This window comes from Panthera pardus, unplaced genomic scaffold, assembly GCF_024362965.1.
Source record: "Panthera pardus isolate Hobbes unplaced genomic scaffold, ASM2436296v1 HiC_scaffold_27, whole genome shotgun sequence".
Lineage (NCBI taxonomy): Eukaryota > Metazoa > Chordata > Mammalia > Carnivora > Felidae > Panthera > Panthera pardus.
Genome location: NW_026526843.1, coordinates 2004466 through 2018160, shown reverse-complemented (window position 1 = coordinate 2018160; position 13695 = coordinate 2004466). Strand labels below are relative to the sequence as shown.

The 13695-nt window shown below is 45.5% G+C and overlaps 1 pseudogene; it reads left to right on the top strand.

The window, feature by feature from the left end:
- Positions 1–2935: 2935 nt before the first annotated feature.
- LOC109259836 (40S ribosomal protein S29-like) lies at positions 2936–3183 on the top strand (annotated as a pseudogene).
- Positions 3184–13695: the final 10512 nt, after the last annotated feature.

The window sequence follows — 13695 nt, the reverse complement described above, 5'->3', positions numbered from 1 at the left end:
AGGGCCTGAATTCCAAATAAGGTCATATTCACAGGTACCAGGGAGGGGGGCTTGAACTTTTTGGAGGACAGAATTCTACCCACCACACATAGCGAAGTCCACATTCAAGGACAGCATAGACTGCTCCTTCTTTTTAATGTGTTTATTTCTTTTTGAGAGAAAGCGCGCGCACACCTGAGGACACGACCAGGGGAAGGGGAAGGGCAGAGAGAGGGAAACAGAGCCCAAGTAGGCTCTCCGCTGACAGCAGAGAGCTCCATGTAGGGCTCAAACTAACAAACCATGGGATCACGACCTGAGCCAAAGTCCGATGCTTAAACGACTGAGCCACCCAAGTGCCTGCATAGACTGGGTCACTGGGAATGAGGATGGGGAGAGCAGCAATCTTATTCCCATTCCTTGGTTCGCAGCACCTTGTATTGACTATTGACTCATTGCATTTGTCACATTATGGAGTAAGGTTCCCCAGCACCACAGGATGTTTGCCCTGAGCCAGCATCTTTGCTGCACCTTCAATGGGCTCTGGGTGTTTCTGGGTGATGCAGTGTGAGGCAGGGCAGTGGCTCCCATGCATGTGTGCTTTTTGCCATACCTTGTTTCTTGGAAAAAGACACCCTTGCTCTGAAGTATTGTTCTGTGGCATACCGTGTCAATAGATCAGGTGTGTGTAAGCCCTCAGAGGGATTGCTAGCAGAGACTCTGTGCATAGGGAAGGCAAATCCAAATCCAAAGTTGGACTAATTACTCCCCCCCCCCCCATCAGGGTGAGAGGAAGCCGATATAACCTTTCTGCTACCAAACGGCTGGCTGGTCCCCTTAAGAAATGACATCACACCAAGAGCTCCACATTGATCTCTGCTTGCTGGTGGATTGGGCATTCAATGATGGCAGTATTGAGATCAACCTTGCTGAGAGAGAACCCTTCCTTCTAGGCCCACGCAGAACCTCCAGCCCTTCCACCACAGCCATTGCCTTCATGGATCCATTGCACCATGGAGAGAAGCTAGCTGACCACCACAGGGTTCCTTCTATCCGCCTGGTGGCTCAGTTTGAGTTTCCTGCTCTGCCAGGGGTCATTGGCAGAGACACAGGAATCCACGTACCCTTCCCGTGCACTCCCCTAGGTACATTAGGTATCTCCACCTCTTCTCCAAAGCTTCTGGCCTCTTACTGTAACATTGTGATTTATGATGAAAATTATATATGTTTGGTCTTTGTCCCTGTTTTTGGCTCAGAGCTCCTAAAACTCTTGGAATTTCCTGTGATGAGAGTCATAAAGGTGTCTTTTGTTTTGTGAATGCGGTGACTTTTGTACAGCACCTAAGGATGGGGCTGGTTGCCAGGAGACCCAACTGAATAATTAGAGGGTTGGAACTTTCCTTCCTCCTTCCCCAACCTCCACAGAGGGAAGAGGGGCTGGAGATTGAATCAGTGGCCACTGGCCAATGATTTAATCAATCACGCCTTTGTAATGAAGCCTCCTTTGAAACCCAAAAGGGAGAAAAAAGGAACAGGGTTTGGAGACCTGGGTTGGAGGTATGGGAGAGTGACATGCTTCAAGAGAACACAGAAGCTCTGTGCCTTGCCCTCATACCTTGCCTTACATATCTCTTCAATCGGGCTACCCCTGAGTTATATACGGTTATAATAAACTGGTGATCTAGTAAGTTTCTCTGAGTCCTGTGAGCTGCTCCACCAAATTAATCCGGCCCATGGAGGGGGTCTTGGAAACCTCTGCAGTGGCAGTGGGTCTGCCAGTACTTACTTAGCTCATGATGGACGGCCTCAGTCACATAGGTACTTCATGGCCCATGGCCAGCTTCTTTTTTTTTTTAGCGCTTATTGATTTGTTTTGAGACAGAGCACGCACAGAGAGAGAGAGAGAGAGAGAGAATCCCAAGTCAGCACAGAGCCCGACGTGAGCCTCCATCTCACCAATTGTGAGATCATGACCTGAGTTGAAATCAAGACTCAGACACTTAACCCACTGAGCCACCCAGGCACCAACCCCCCTCCCCCACGGTCAGCTTCTAAGTCTGTATCGTGGCCCAGTAACATGATGGCAGCTGCTTTATTGTTAAGGTTGATTTACTTTTTTTTTTTTTTTTTAATTTTTTTTTTTTTTTCAACGCTTATTATTTTTATTTTTGGGACAGAGAGAGACAGAGCATGAACGGGGGAGGGACAGAGAGAGAGGGAGACACAGAATTGGAAACAGGCTCCAGGCTCTGAGCCATCAGCCCAGAGCCTGATGCGGGGCTCGAACTCACGGACCGTGAGATCGTGACCTGGCTGAAGTCGGACGCCTAACCGACTGCGCCACCCAGGCGCCCCTCTTTCTTTTTTTTTTTTTTTTAAATTTTAAGGTTGATTTACTTTTGAGAGAGACAGAACAAGCAGGAGAGGGGCAGAGAGAGAGGGAGACAGAAGATCCAAACCAGATTGGGCTGACAGCGCAGAGCCCAGTGCGGGGCTTGAGCTCACGAACCTCGAGATCATGACCCGAGCAGAAGTCTGACGCTTAACGGACTGAGCCACCCAGGCGCCCAATAGCTGCTTTTTGAAGAGTAAGTACCTCTGCCACAGAAGATAGGGCCTTGCTCCAGACCTTTATGGGTCTGTGCTCGGATCCTTCCACTGAGGTTTCCCAGACTCTTCACAGCATTATTATTATCTACCATGGACAGATCCTCTCGAGCCTTTAGGTTGGCTGTGTCTTATGGCTGTAATGGCACAGCAGTTTGCTCTGCGCCCCACTCAAAACAGGTCATGCCTGTGTGTCCCAAGACCTGCTTGAGCAGACATTCCACCAATTCAGTGATCTACTCAGCATCATGCCAAATACATCCCTTTCCTTGTTGGAGTTAGTGGCGGTTTCCTTTTGCCATCAGAAAATCCTAACAGCCTTTTGCCTCGTTGAGTCCGAGAGAACAAAATGGGTCACCAGCAGCTCTACTGGAGCCACTGGAGGAAATTTGGCCAGGGTTCTCAGTTCTTGCTGAATCTGCTTAAACCACCACAGTCTGATCCGGAAACCCGGCCTTAAATGTGTGCCGCCGGTGTTTCCATCAGTGCTTGAAAGACCCAGGCTTCATTAAGTTGGATTTAGTGAACTTCCTTGAATGGGTCATCCAAGAGACCTACCTTAACTGCACAGATCCAAGATGCCTACCTTACTGCTAACTCGTTGTACATAAAATAAAATAAAACCACTTCAATGAGGACTCCTGGGTGACTCAGTCAGTTAAGCATCTGACTTTGGCTCAGGTCATGATCTCACGGTTTGTGAGTTTGAGTCCCGCATGGGGTGAGCTTGAGCCCTGCATCAGATGAACACAAGCCCCACTTCAGATAAGCCCCAAATCTCTCTCTCTCTCTCTCTCTCTCTCTCTCTCTCTCTCTCCCCCTTGCTCACTTGCACCCTCTCCCTGAAAGAAAGAAAGAAAGAAAGAAAGAAAGAAAGAAAGAAAGATCCTAACAAATACGAAGCCCTCTGAGAGTGTGGGGGAAGAAAGATCAGACACAGTCAATTGATTCAGGGATAGCTACTTTGATCTGAGCTCAACAACGAGGAGGAGAGTAGAAGGACACCCCCGCATAGCAGGAGGGCTGTCTCCACCATGATTGTCATGGCTGTTGTAACATTCTTTAGCCTGAAGACCAAATGCCAGGGCAAGCTTCACCCAAGCTTTTATCTGGATTGGTCCTGTCATGACTCTGCTGCTATCCCTCCATGCCCTGAAGCTTGGATCTCCTGAAGACACCATATCACCTTGTAGAAGGGTTCCACTTCAAGCCACCCTTGGTAGTTGCAAAGAGGTCAGGAGCTTACTCTTTTATTTTTTCACTGGATATGGTTCCTGGTCCCCAGCCCAGCCCTGCCAGATGCCCATCTGGGGAACCCTGTTTCCCAGTAGTCACTAATGACCTTGCCCACTGGCTTCCCCAGAAAGGAACTCCCAGGGAAGCTGAGGCCAGACCCCAGCCCAGAAACTCTGTCCAGCTTCTGTTCAGTTTTTTTTTTTTTTAACGTTTATTCATCCTTGAGAGACAGAGAGAGGCAGAGCATGAGTGGGGAAGGGACAGAGAGAGGGAGACACACAATCTGAAGCAGGATTCAGGCTCTGAGCTGTCAGCACAGAGCCCGACACAGGGCTCGAACTCAGGAACTGAGAGATCACGACCTCAGCCAAAGTCAGACGCTCAACCGACTGAGAATCCTAAGCAGGCTCCTGGCTCAGTGTGGAGCCCAACGCAGATCCCACGATCCTGGGATCATGACCTGAGCTGAAATCAAGAGTCAGACTCAACCGACTGAGCCATCCAGTCACTGCCCCTTTCTAGTTTTTTTTTTTTTATCCAGATGCACAGAATCTGATTACTCACTATCCATAAAATTTGTCCACTTAAGACCCACTTTCATTTTGTTTATTTTTTTTTAAGATTTTTTTTAAGGGGTGCCTGGGTGGCTCAGTCAGTTAAGCGTCTGACTCTTAACCTTGGCACAGGTCATGATCTCATGATTCGTGTGTTCAAGCCCTGCATCAGGCTCTACACTGATGGTGCAGAGCTTGATTGGGATTCTGTTTCTCTTCTCTCTGCTCCTCACGTGCTTGTGCTCACTCTCTCAAAATAAATCAATAAACTTAAAAAAAGATCTAAGGTTTAAAAATTTTGTATATAATTTATTGTCAAATTGGCTTCCATACAACACCCACTGCTCATCCCAACAAGTGCCCTCCTTAATGCCCATCACCCACTTTCCCCTCTCCCCCCTGCCCCCCATCAACCCTCAGTTTGTTCTCTGTATTTAAGAGTCTCTTATGGTTTGCCTAAGATTTTTAACTTTTTTTAAAGTGTATTTTATTTATTTTGAGAGAGAGTGTGAGCAGGGACAGGGTAGAGAAAGAAGGAGAGAGAGAATCCCAAGCAGACTCTGCACAGTCAGCACAGAGCCCCACACAGGGCTTGATCTCACAAACCATGAGATCATGACCTGAGCCAAAATCAAGAATCAGGCACTTAATTGACTGAGCCACCAAGGAGCCCCCCTTTTTAGAGATCATTTAAAACTAATCTCGGGGCACCTGGGTGGCTCAGTCGGTTACACATCCAACTTCGGCTCAGGTCATGATCTCACAGTTTGTAGGTTCGAGCCCCGCATCGGGCTCTGTGCTGACAGCTCGGGGCCTGGAACCTGCTTTGGATTCTTTGTCTCCCTCTCTCTCTGCTCCTCCCCCACTCATGCTGTCTCTGTCCCTCAAAAATAAAATAAAACATTAAAAAAAATCTCTGTATCCAACGTGGATCTCGAACTTACAACCCTGAGATCAAGAGTCACGCACTCCACCGACAGAGCCAGCAAACACCCCACATTTTATTTTAAAAATAAAACTCATTAACACCCATGAAGCTACCACCCGACCCTGGCACAGGACCACTACCAGTAACTTACATGTACCATCATGACCCTATAGTGGCCAATAGCCTGCGTTAAGACTTATCATTCTCAGGGCATCTTGGTGGCTCAGTGGGTTAAGCATCCAACTCTTGATCTCAGTTCAGGTCTTCACCTCAGGGTCTCAGGCCCCACATTGGGCTCCATGCTAGGTGTGGAACCTACTGAAAAAAAGATTTCATCATTCTCTTGCTTTGGAAAATCACAATAGAATATATATAACACAAAATTTGCCATTTTTACCATTTTTAAGTATAATTCAGACACATTAACTACATTCCCAATGTGCAACTCTAACCATTATTTCCAAAACATTTTAATCACCCCAAAAAGAAACTGTATCTCCGTTAGGCACTGGCTCCCCATTCCCCTCCTCCAGACCCTGGTAATTTTTTACCTATTTTCTGTTTCTGTGAATTTGCCCATTCTAGATATTTCATTTAGGTGGAATTGTATAATACTTGTCAGTTTATAACTGATTTCTTTCAATTAGTATAATGTTTTCAAGACTCACCCATGTTGTAACATGTATCAGACTTCATATCTTTTTTTTAAATTTCCTCCCATATCAAAAAATGAAAAATTCCCTCTCATTTCTGCAAATCCATGCCCTTCTCTGCAGTGGGAGGCCCTCAGGCCGCACTCTCAGGTAAAGACTATTTCTCGAGAAGCAAATGTCCCATCAGTCACTTGAACTCACAACCCTGAGATCAAGAGTTGGACGCTTAACCAACAGAGCCACCCAGGTGTCCTGAGAATTTTATGTCATTTTAAGGCTGAATGGACCACATGTGCCTTTCCATTTATCTGTCAATGGGCATTTGAGTTGCTTCCCCCTTGTTTACGTGTTTTTTAAATTTTTTTGACCATAGTTGACACACAATGTTACGTTAGTTTCAGGTGTACAACAGGTCTAGATGTCACGCTGTGCCCACCACCATTGTGACTACCTTCTGTCACCGCACAATGCTGTTACAATACCACTGATTCCCTATGCTGTGCCTTTTATTCCTGTCACCTTCTTTATTTCATAATGGGAAGCCTGTATCACCTACTTCCTTTCACCCATTTTGTCCATCTTTAGTTTTTATTTTTTTAAAGAAATTTTTCCAATTATTTATTTATTTATTTATTTATTTATTTATTTATTTATTCTTTTAAACTAGGCACCATGCCCAATGTGGGGTTCGAACTCACAACCCCGAGATCAAGAGTCATCTGCTCCACTGACTACGCTGGCCAGGTATCCCCTTAAGAAATTTTTTAGGGGCGTCTGGGTGGTTCAGTTGGTTAAACGTCCGACTTTGACTCAGGTCATGATCTCACGGCTTGTGAATTTGAGCCCCATGTTGGGCTCTGTGCTGTCAGCTCAGAGCCTGGAGCCTGCTTCGGATTCTGTGTCTCCCTCTCTCTCTCTCTCTGCTCCTTCCCCGCTCACACTGTGTGTGTGTGTGTGTGTGTGTGTGTGTGTGTCTCAAAAATAAACATTAAACAAAAATTTTTTAAAAAGATGTTGTTTGTAGCTGTAGTCCATTCAGGTTTTTACTGGCATGTAATATCCCATAATTCATTTCCCCGTTTCCTGAAGGGTTGTGTGAACATTTGTGTGCACGTCTCATAGGGTAACATAAGCCAGGTTTTCTCCTGTCTGTGCCCACGAGTGGAATAGCGCACACGTGTGCACGAGTGTGTATGCATGTGTTCAATTTGACTGGTGGGGGGGGCTCATCGTTTCCCAAAGTGGCCCTACCAATTTATCTTCCTAGTGGGGTATAAAAGATCCCTTGGAATCGATATCTTCATCAACTCCTGGCATTTTCAAACTGTTTCCACCAGGCGGGTGGGTGGAAATGGTCTCTCACTACTCTTCCATTTCCCTGGTTACTGCTGAGGTCAGTCTTTTCTTCAGTGGTTTCTTGGCCATATGCGTTTTCTGTTCGGTGTTATGCCTGGCTTTGGCTTTTGCTAGTTGTATTTTTTTCCTTTTGCTTATTTATTTGTAGGAATTATTTACATATTCTGAATACTAATCCCTTGCCAGTTACATGTATTACAAATGTTTCTCGCAATCTGTGGCTTGCCTTTTCACTTTCTTTAAATCTTTGGTAAACAGAAGTTTTCACTTCTAATATAGTTAAATCTACCAATTTCTGTTCAGGGGAATTAATACTTTTTATGTCTGGTTTCAGGAATCTTCCTCACCTCAAAGTCAGCAAGATACTCGACTGCATTCTTTCCTTTTTTGTATTTTTTTTAAAGAGAGAGAGGGCACAAGTGAGCGAGGGACAGAAAGAGAGAGAGAGAGAATCTCACTAGGGGCAGAGAAGCGAGTCTCACCGAGGTGAGCTTGAGCTCACTCAGTGGGAGACTCAAACTCACAGACGGTGAGATCATGACCTGAGCTGAAGTCAGATACTTTTTTTTTTAAGAGAGAGAGGGGCAAACCAAGAAACAGACTCTTTCTCTCTCTTTTTTAATGTTTATTTTTGAGAGAGGCAGAGACAGAGCACAAGAAGGGGAGGGGCAGAGAGAGAGCCGGAGACACAGAATCCAAAGCAGACTCTAGGCTCCGAGTGGTCAGCACAGAGCCTGACTCGGGGCTTGATCCCATGAAACCACGAGATCATGACCTGAAGTGAAATCGAGAGTCGGACGCTTAGCCATCTGAGCCACCCAGGTGCCCTTGTATTACTTAGTCTTGACGTTCACTCCCACAAAGCCAACAACGAACTTAATATCTAAACCTACTAAAGAGAGTCTAGAACAAAACCTATGGACAACTCTCACTTTTGAATACAAGTGCAAACATTCTAAAGAAAAAACAAGCAATTGGATTTGGGCAATACAGCAAAAGAGTAAGATATTATATATGACCAAATAAGGTCTAGTCCATAACTACAAGGACAGTTCAACATCAGGAAGTCCTTTCACAGAAGTCATTACTCGGCAAATCAGAGGAAACTACCTGATCACATCAGTAGGTGTTAATAAGGCATTTGATAAAATCCAACATTCACTCTCTTAAAACCGAGTACAAACACGAACATGGTGGTGAGAGACAGTGCTTCAACTCTGCCGGTGATCTCACAAAAGCAGGGAGGTGCATGGAGACCCCCTACCAACTCCATTTTCAGCAAAACTGAGAGACACGTATCCTCAGCCCCAAGCAAAGTTTAAGGGTTTCCCAAAGTAGTTAGAATTCGCATGGGGGCACTTGGGTTGCTCGGTTGCTTAAACGTCGGACTCTTGATTTCCCCTCAGGTCATGATCTCGTGGTCCCTGAGTTCAAGCCCTGCACTGGGCTCTGCGAGCGCTCTGTCTCTGCCTCTGTCTTCTCTCTCTCTCTCAAAATAAATGAATAAACTTAAAAGAATATTTTAAAATATTAAGAATTTGCATGGAAGCCACAGGGGACAGGCAGCCAGAGTAAATAGCGGGCCTGTCTGGTGATAGCATATCCCAGATAAGACCAGTGCACTTTGTCTAAGTCCGGGGCTTACTGTGAAGAGGTAAACCTATATCCGTTGCAAACGGCCAGAGCTATAGGACCTCAGGAACAGGGGGAGGAGATAGGCCCTGTATTACACAAGGCTGAGTGGTACTTCGTTTCTGTATATGTATGTGCATAGTACAGAAATGTTAATCAGAAAATGTTAATGTACCAACACTTTCCCTATGGTTAGTGCTTTCTGTGTCGTAAGAAATCTTCCCCAACCCCATGATCATGAAGATGTTCTCTCGTTGTCTTCTCCAAGCTTTGCTGTTCTGTCTTTTATTTTTAGATTTTCAGTACAATTGGAATTGATTTTATGTATAGTGTCAGGCAGTAGCCAAGGTTTTTTCTAAGAAAGGAAAGGAGAGGAGGGGAGGGGAAGGGAGGAGAGAGGAGAAGAGAGGAGAGGAGAAGAGGAGGAGGGGGAGTGGAGAGGAGAGGAGAGAAGAGAGGAGAGGAAAAGACTTTTCTAGGCTGAAGATGCTCTGGAGGGCTCTATAGGGTCTTATCAGCAGGTCCAGAGTGGTTGTTTTGATTGTTTTAACAATGCCAGGAAACCAGCCAAAGTACTCCTTTCCTTTAAAAGGACCTTGCATTGAGATTTGAGTCTCTTTGGGGGCCTGGGGGCCTTTGCTTATACAGAGGAGTCTTAGGCATTTTTAAATTTTAAGGGAAGCCCTTGGAAATTCTTAGGGTCAGATCACAATTGCCTCCTGGAGTAAATGCAAACTAGGGGTTCCTGGGGAGTGGATATTGTCCATTCTTTCTTTTCTTTTTTTTTTTTTTTTTTTTTTGCAACTCTCTACTCCTTAAAAACTGAAGTTCATTGAAATGCAAGTCCCTTTGAGGGCAGAGGCATTTGCTTATCCATATCAGGTCTGGGCTACTTTTAAATTGTAAGGAGGCCATTGGAAATTCTCAAGGCCAGATCACAGTTGCTTCCTGAAACATACCCATCCTGTGAATTCCTGAGGGGGGCGGATACTGTGAATGGATCACACTGTCAATTCTCAGAGGTACCCTTCCTCTCTCTGCCTCAGACCCCACGATCTCTGCACAGACTTGCCTGTGGCCTCCGAACCACTCTCCCTGTTTGGTTTCTACCCGTCACCCATCTTTCTGTGGCTCCTGGAGAGGGCTTTTGCAAATGCATCTGTGTCCTTGGGAAGGGGTGGTGACCCAAACCGGGTATGGGGGGGGAAGGGAGGTGTCTTCTACTATCTTTGGGTCTCTAGCTGCATCTAAGAATAAAACTGACATAACACAGCTGAACAAGAAAAAAGCACAGATTTTGTTGAATTTTTGCAGGTACACGGGAACCTTCTCAAAGCCTGAAAACCTGAAGAAGTGACCAAAGCAGGCAACCTTTCTACCTTTTATACAAAGAAGTGATGAATCTGAAGAATTGGCAAGACAGAGGATAAAGGTGAGTTTAACGAGGTCTGTTTGTACAGATTTCTCGGTCCCCCGTGCCCCACATACTTTTGATATTAACACTCATTTTTAAATAAACTTATTTTACTCTTAGCCAGCTTGGCCACACATTAAAAGTCCCTTTCAAAGATTCCTTTCCACATTCTGATTTTACCCTATGTTTTTCTTCTTTATTTTATTTTTAAAGATTTTTTATTTTTATTTTATTTTATTTTTTTTTGAGAGAGAGAAAGAGAGGGCACAAGTGAGCAAGGGGCAGAGAGAGAGAGAATCCCAGGAGGGGCAGAGGGAGAGAGAAAGAGAGACAGAGGCAGAGAGAGAGAAGCGGGGCTCACCCCAAGTGGGGCTTGAACTCACAAACCGTGAGATCTTGACCTGAGTCAAAGTCAGATGCTTAATGACTGAGCCACCCGGGTGCCTTAGATTTTTTTTTTTTTAAGTAATCTCTACACCCAATGTAGGACTCAAACTTACAACCCCGAGATGAAGAGTCACATGCTCTACTATGAGCCAGCCAGACGCCCCTGTTTTTCTTCTTTAAACAATCAACCTCACTTTAGGACAAAATTACTTTCTTTTCCCTCAATAAAAAAAAACCATCTCCAGGGGCCCCCCGGGTGGCTCAGTCAGTTAAGCATCCGACTTCAGCTCAGATCATGACCTCATGGTCCATGGGTTCGAGCCCCGCGTCGGGCTCTGTGCTGACAGCTCAGAGCCTGGAACCTGCTTCGGATTCTGTGTCCCCCTCTCTCTCTGCCCCTCCCCTGCTCATGCTCTCTCTCTCTCTCTCTCTCTCTCTCTCTCTCTCTCTCTCAAGAATAAATAAACATTTAAAAAAATAAAAAAAAAAACCCACCTCCATTTCTCATGCCTTCTGTAACCAAAAACACATCTTACTTTCCTGGCATACAAAGCTGTTTCTCTTAGTCTAGTAGCTATTACTTAGAATTCCTAACCCTTAGAAACCTTAATCTCTAGTGAAAACTAGACAGTATTGTGAAATATACCAAGATTCTTTCGATTTGCCGATTTATGAGGACATTTTATAAATTGTGGAAGCATATGCCTTTGGAATGGCTGTAATTTAAAGAGCAGTTGAGGCAGTCGCACAGGCAGATATCTTTTAGTTTCTCTGCAATAAAAAGGCAAGAGTAGATAAACTGGTGTAAGGAAGAGCCCCAGCGGCCCAGACCACCCAGGTCAGTTTGATCTCAACCCCTATTCACACCTGTGCAGACGGACCCCCCACCCCCACCCCAGTGACCCACAAGATCTCCTTATTTTCTGCAAGTAAAGTTTACTTTGTGCTACCACTCCACCGGGTGTATCTGTGACTCCCCCGGGAGCAGACCCTTGTTGGTTTGGTTACATAAAGATATACTTGTTTTTTGAAAAACTGGTTCTTCATTGCCAGACTTTTGCCATCCTCGTAACGTGGCAAGGGTCTGCTCCTGAATCAGAAATTAAGATGGCCACTTGGTTCTTCCTGGCCTGCTGGTAAGCCCTGTGTTTTGGGTTTTGCATTTTTTCACCCACCGTAAACATTTAAGGTGACTTAAATTATGAATAGATGTTGGCAAAAAGACTTCTATAAAGTTATGAAAACAATCTTCTGGCAATGTCTGACCTGTTAGGTTCATCATCCTGGAAAAACTGGTTTTGTTCTCCGAGGCTTTGGATCTCCTTCTGGACCCTTTATTTTATTATTTTTTTGATGTTTATTTATTCATTTTGAGAGAGAGTGAGACTTAGCAGGGGATGGGCAGAGAGAGGGGGAGAGAGAGAGTCCCAGCAGGCTCTGCACTGTCAGCACAGAGCCCGACGTGGGGCTCGAACTCTTGAGCTGTGAGATCCTGGCCCGAGCTGAAAAGATCACCAACTGAACCACCCAGGCGCCCCTCCTTCTGGACCCTTTAAACGCCTGTGGCTGGACTTTATTCAACTGCCACTTAGCATGGGTTGATAATGTGTTCTTGTTATTATGTATGTGTCTTCCAGATAGGTTGAAGCTTTCTCCTGCTGCAAGGCCAAGGTCCTCATGGTGGCGAGGAAGCTGTCAGAACGTGTTTCTCACTTGCTCTACCTTCTCCAGTCTCCAATGATCAAGGAACCCCCTTCACTGGGCAAATCATGTGAGCTTTGACAAAAACCCGCAGACTTCTTGGAATTATCACTGCCCCTGTCATCCTCAGTCATCAGGTAAGGTCGAGAGAACTGATGATCCTCAAACTTCAAACTTATAGACTTGTCAGAACTGCTGGACTTCCCTGGCCTCGGGTATTGCTTCTAGTGCTATTGACTGTCCAACTCTTGGTTTTGGGTCAGGTCGTGATCTCACGGTTTCGTGGGTTCGTGCCCCGCGTCAGGCTCTGTGCTCTGTGGCAACAGCGTGGAGCCTCCTTGGGATTCTCCCTCTCCCTCTCTCTCTGCCCCTCTCCCGCTCCCACTGTCTCTCTCTCTCAAATATAAATAAATTTTTTAAAAAAACTAAAAAGAGAGCGTTAAACATGAAACCCTTTCTCCTTTTCCTTTCCTGTATCTCCCAGGCCATTGCAAAGTGGGGAAGTCACTTCTGGAAATTAGACCAACCTTTTATTTCAGCCCAGGAAGAAATGTAATTATGCCCCAGTTTCTCACAAGCAAAGCAAGAGATTTCATCGGTTGACTCCCTGCATTGAAATTGTTGAGTTACAAAGGCCTTACCAGCAAGTGTTCATGAACAAGACTCATTCCTCTGGCCTGTCCTGACTTGGTTAGGGATAAATGTAAATAAGTCTGTGATCCGAAATTTTTCCTCAGTTGAAATTATTATAGAATCTTCTGCTAAAGATCCTTAGGTTCTCTAGCCCAGATAGTTGTTGAAAATAGGATAACCTTGGATTATTTTTTAGCTGAGCAAGGAAGTGTCTGTACTGTAGCTGACATCACCTGTCATATCTGGATTCACACTTCCGGGGATGCTGAAATTCCCTCCCATAAGATCGCGGAGCAAGCCACTTGGCTTCAAAGGGTGACTCCTTCACTGAGGTCTTTCTTGGATTGGTTTGCATCTTGTGGGCCATGGCTCTGAAGCGCACTCCAAACGTCATGAACTGTCCTGGTTGTAGTTACCAAAATCCCCCTGGTGGATAGTGTCCTCTCAAAAGCTGTAAATGCCTGTTCACAGCTACTGACTACCAAGCAAGTGATGTCCCTGCGACTGGAACTTCAGAGGAAAAGTGAAAAGAATGGCTGACCTGAGGGTTGTGGACCTGGAATTGTAGCCTGTGAAGATCACAGGGATTCTGCAACAACGTGACCCGTGAGTATC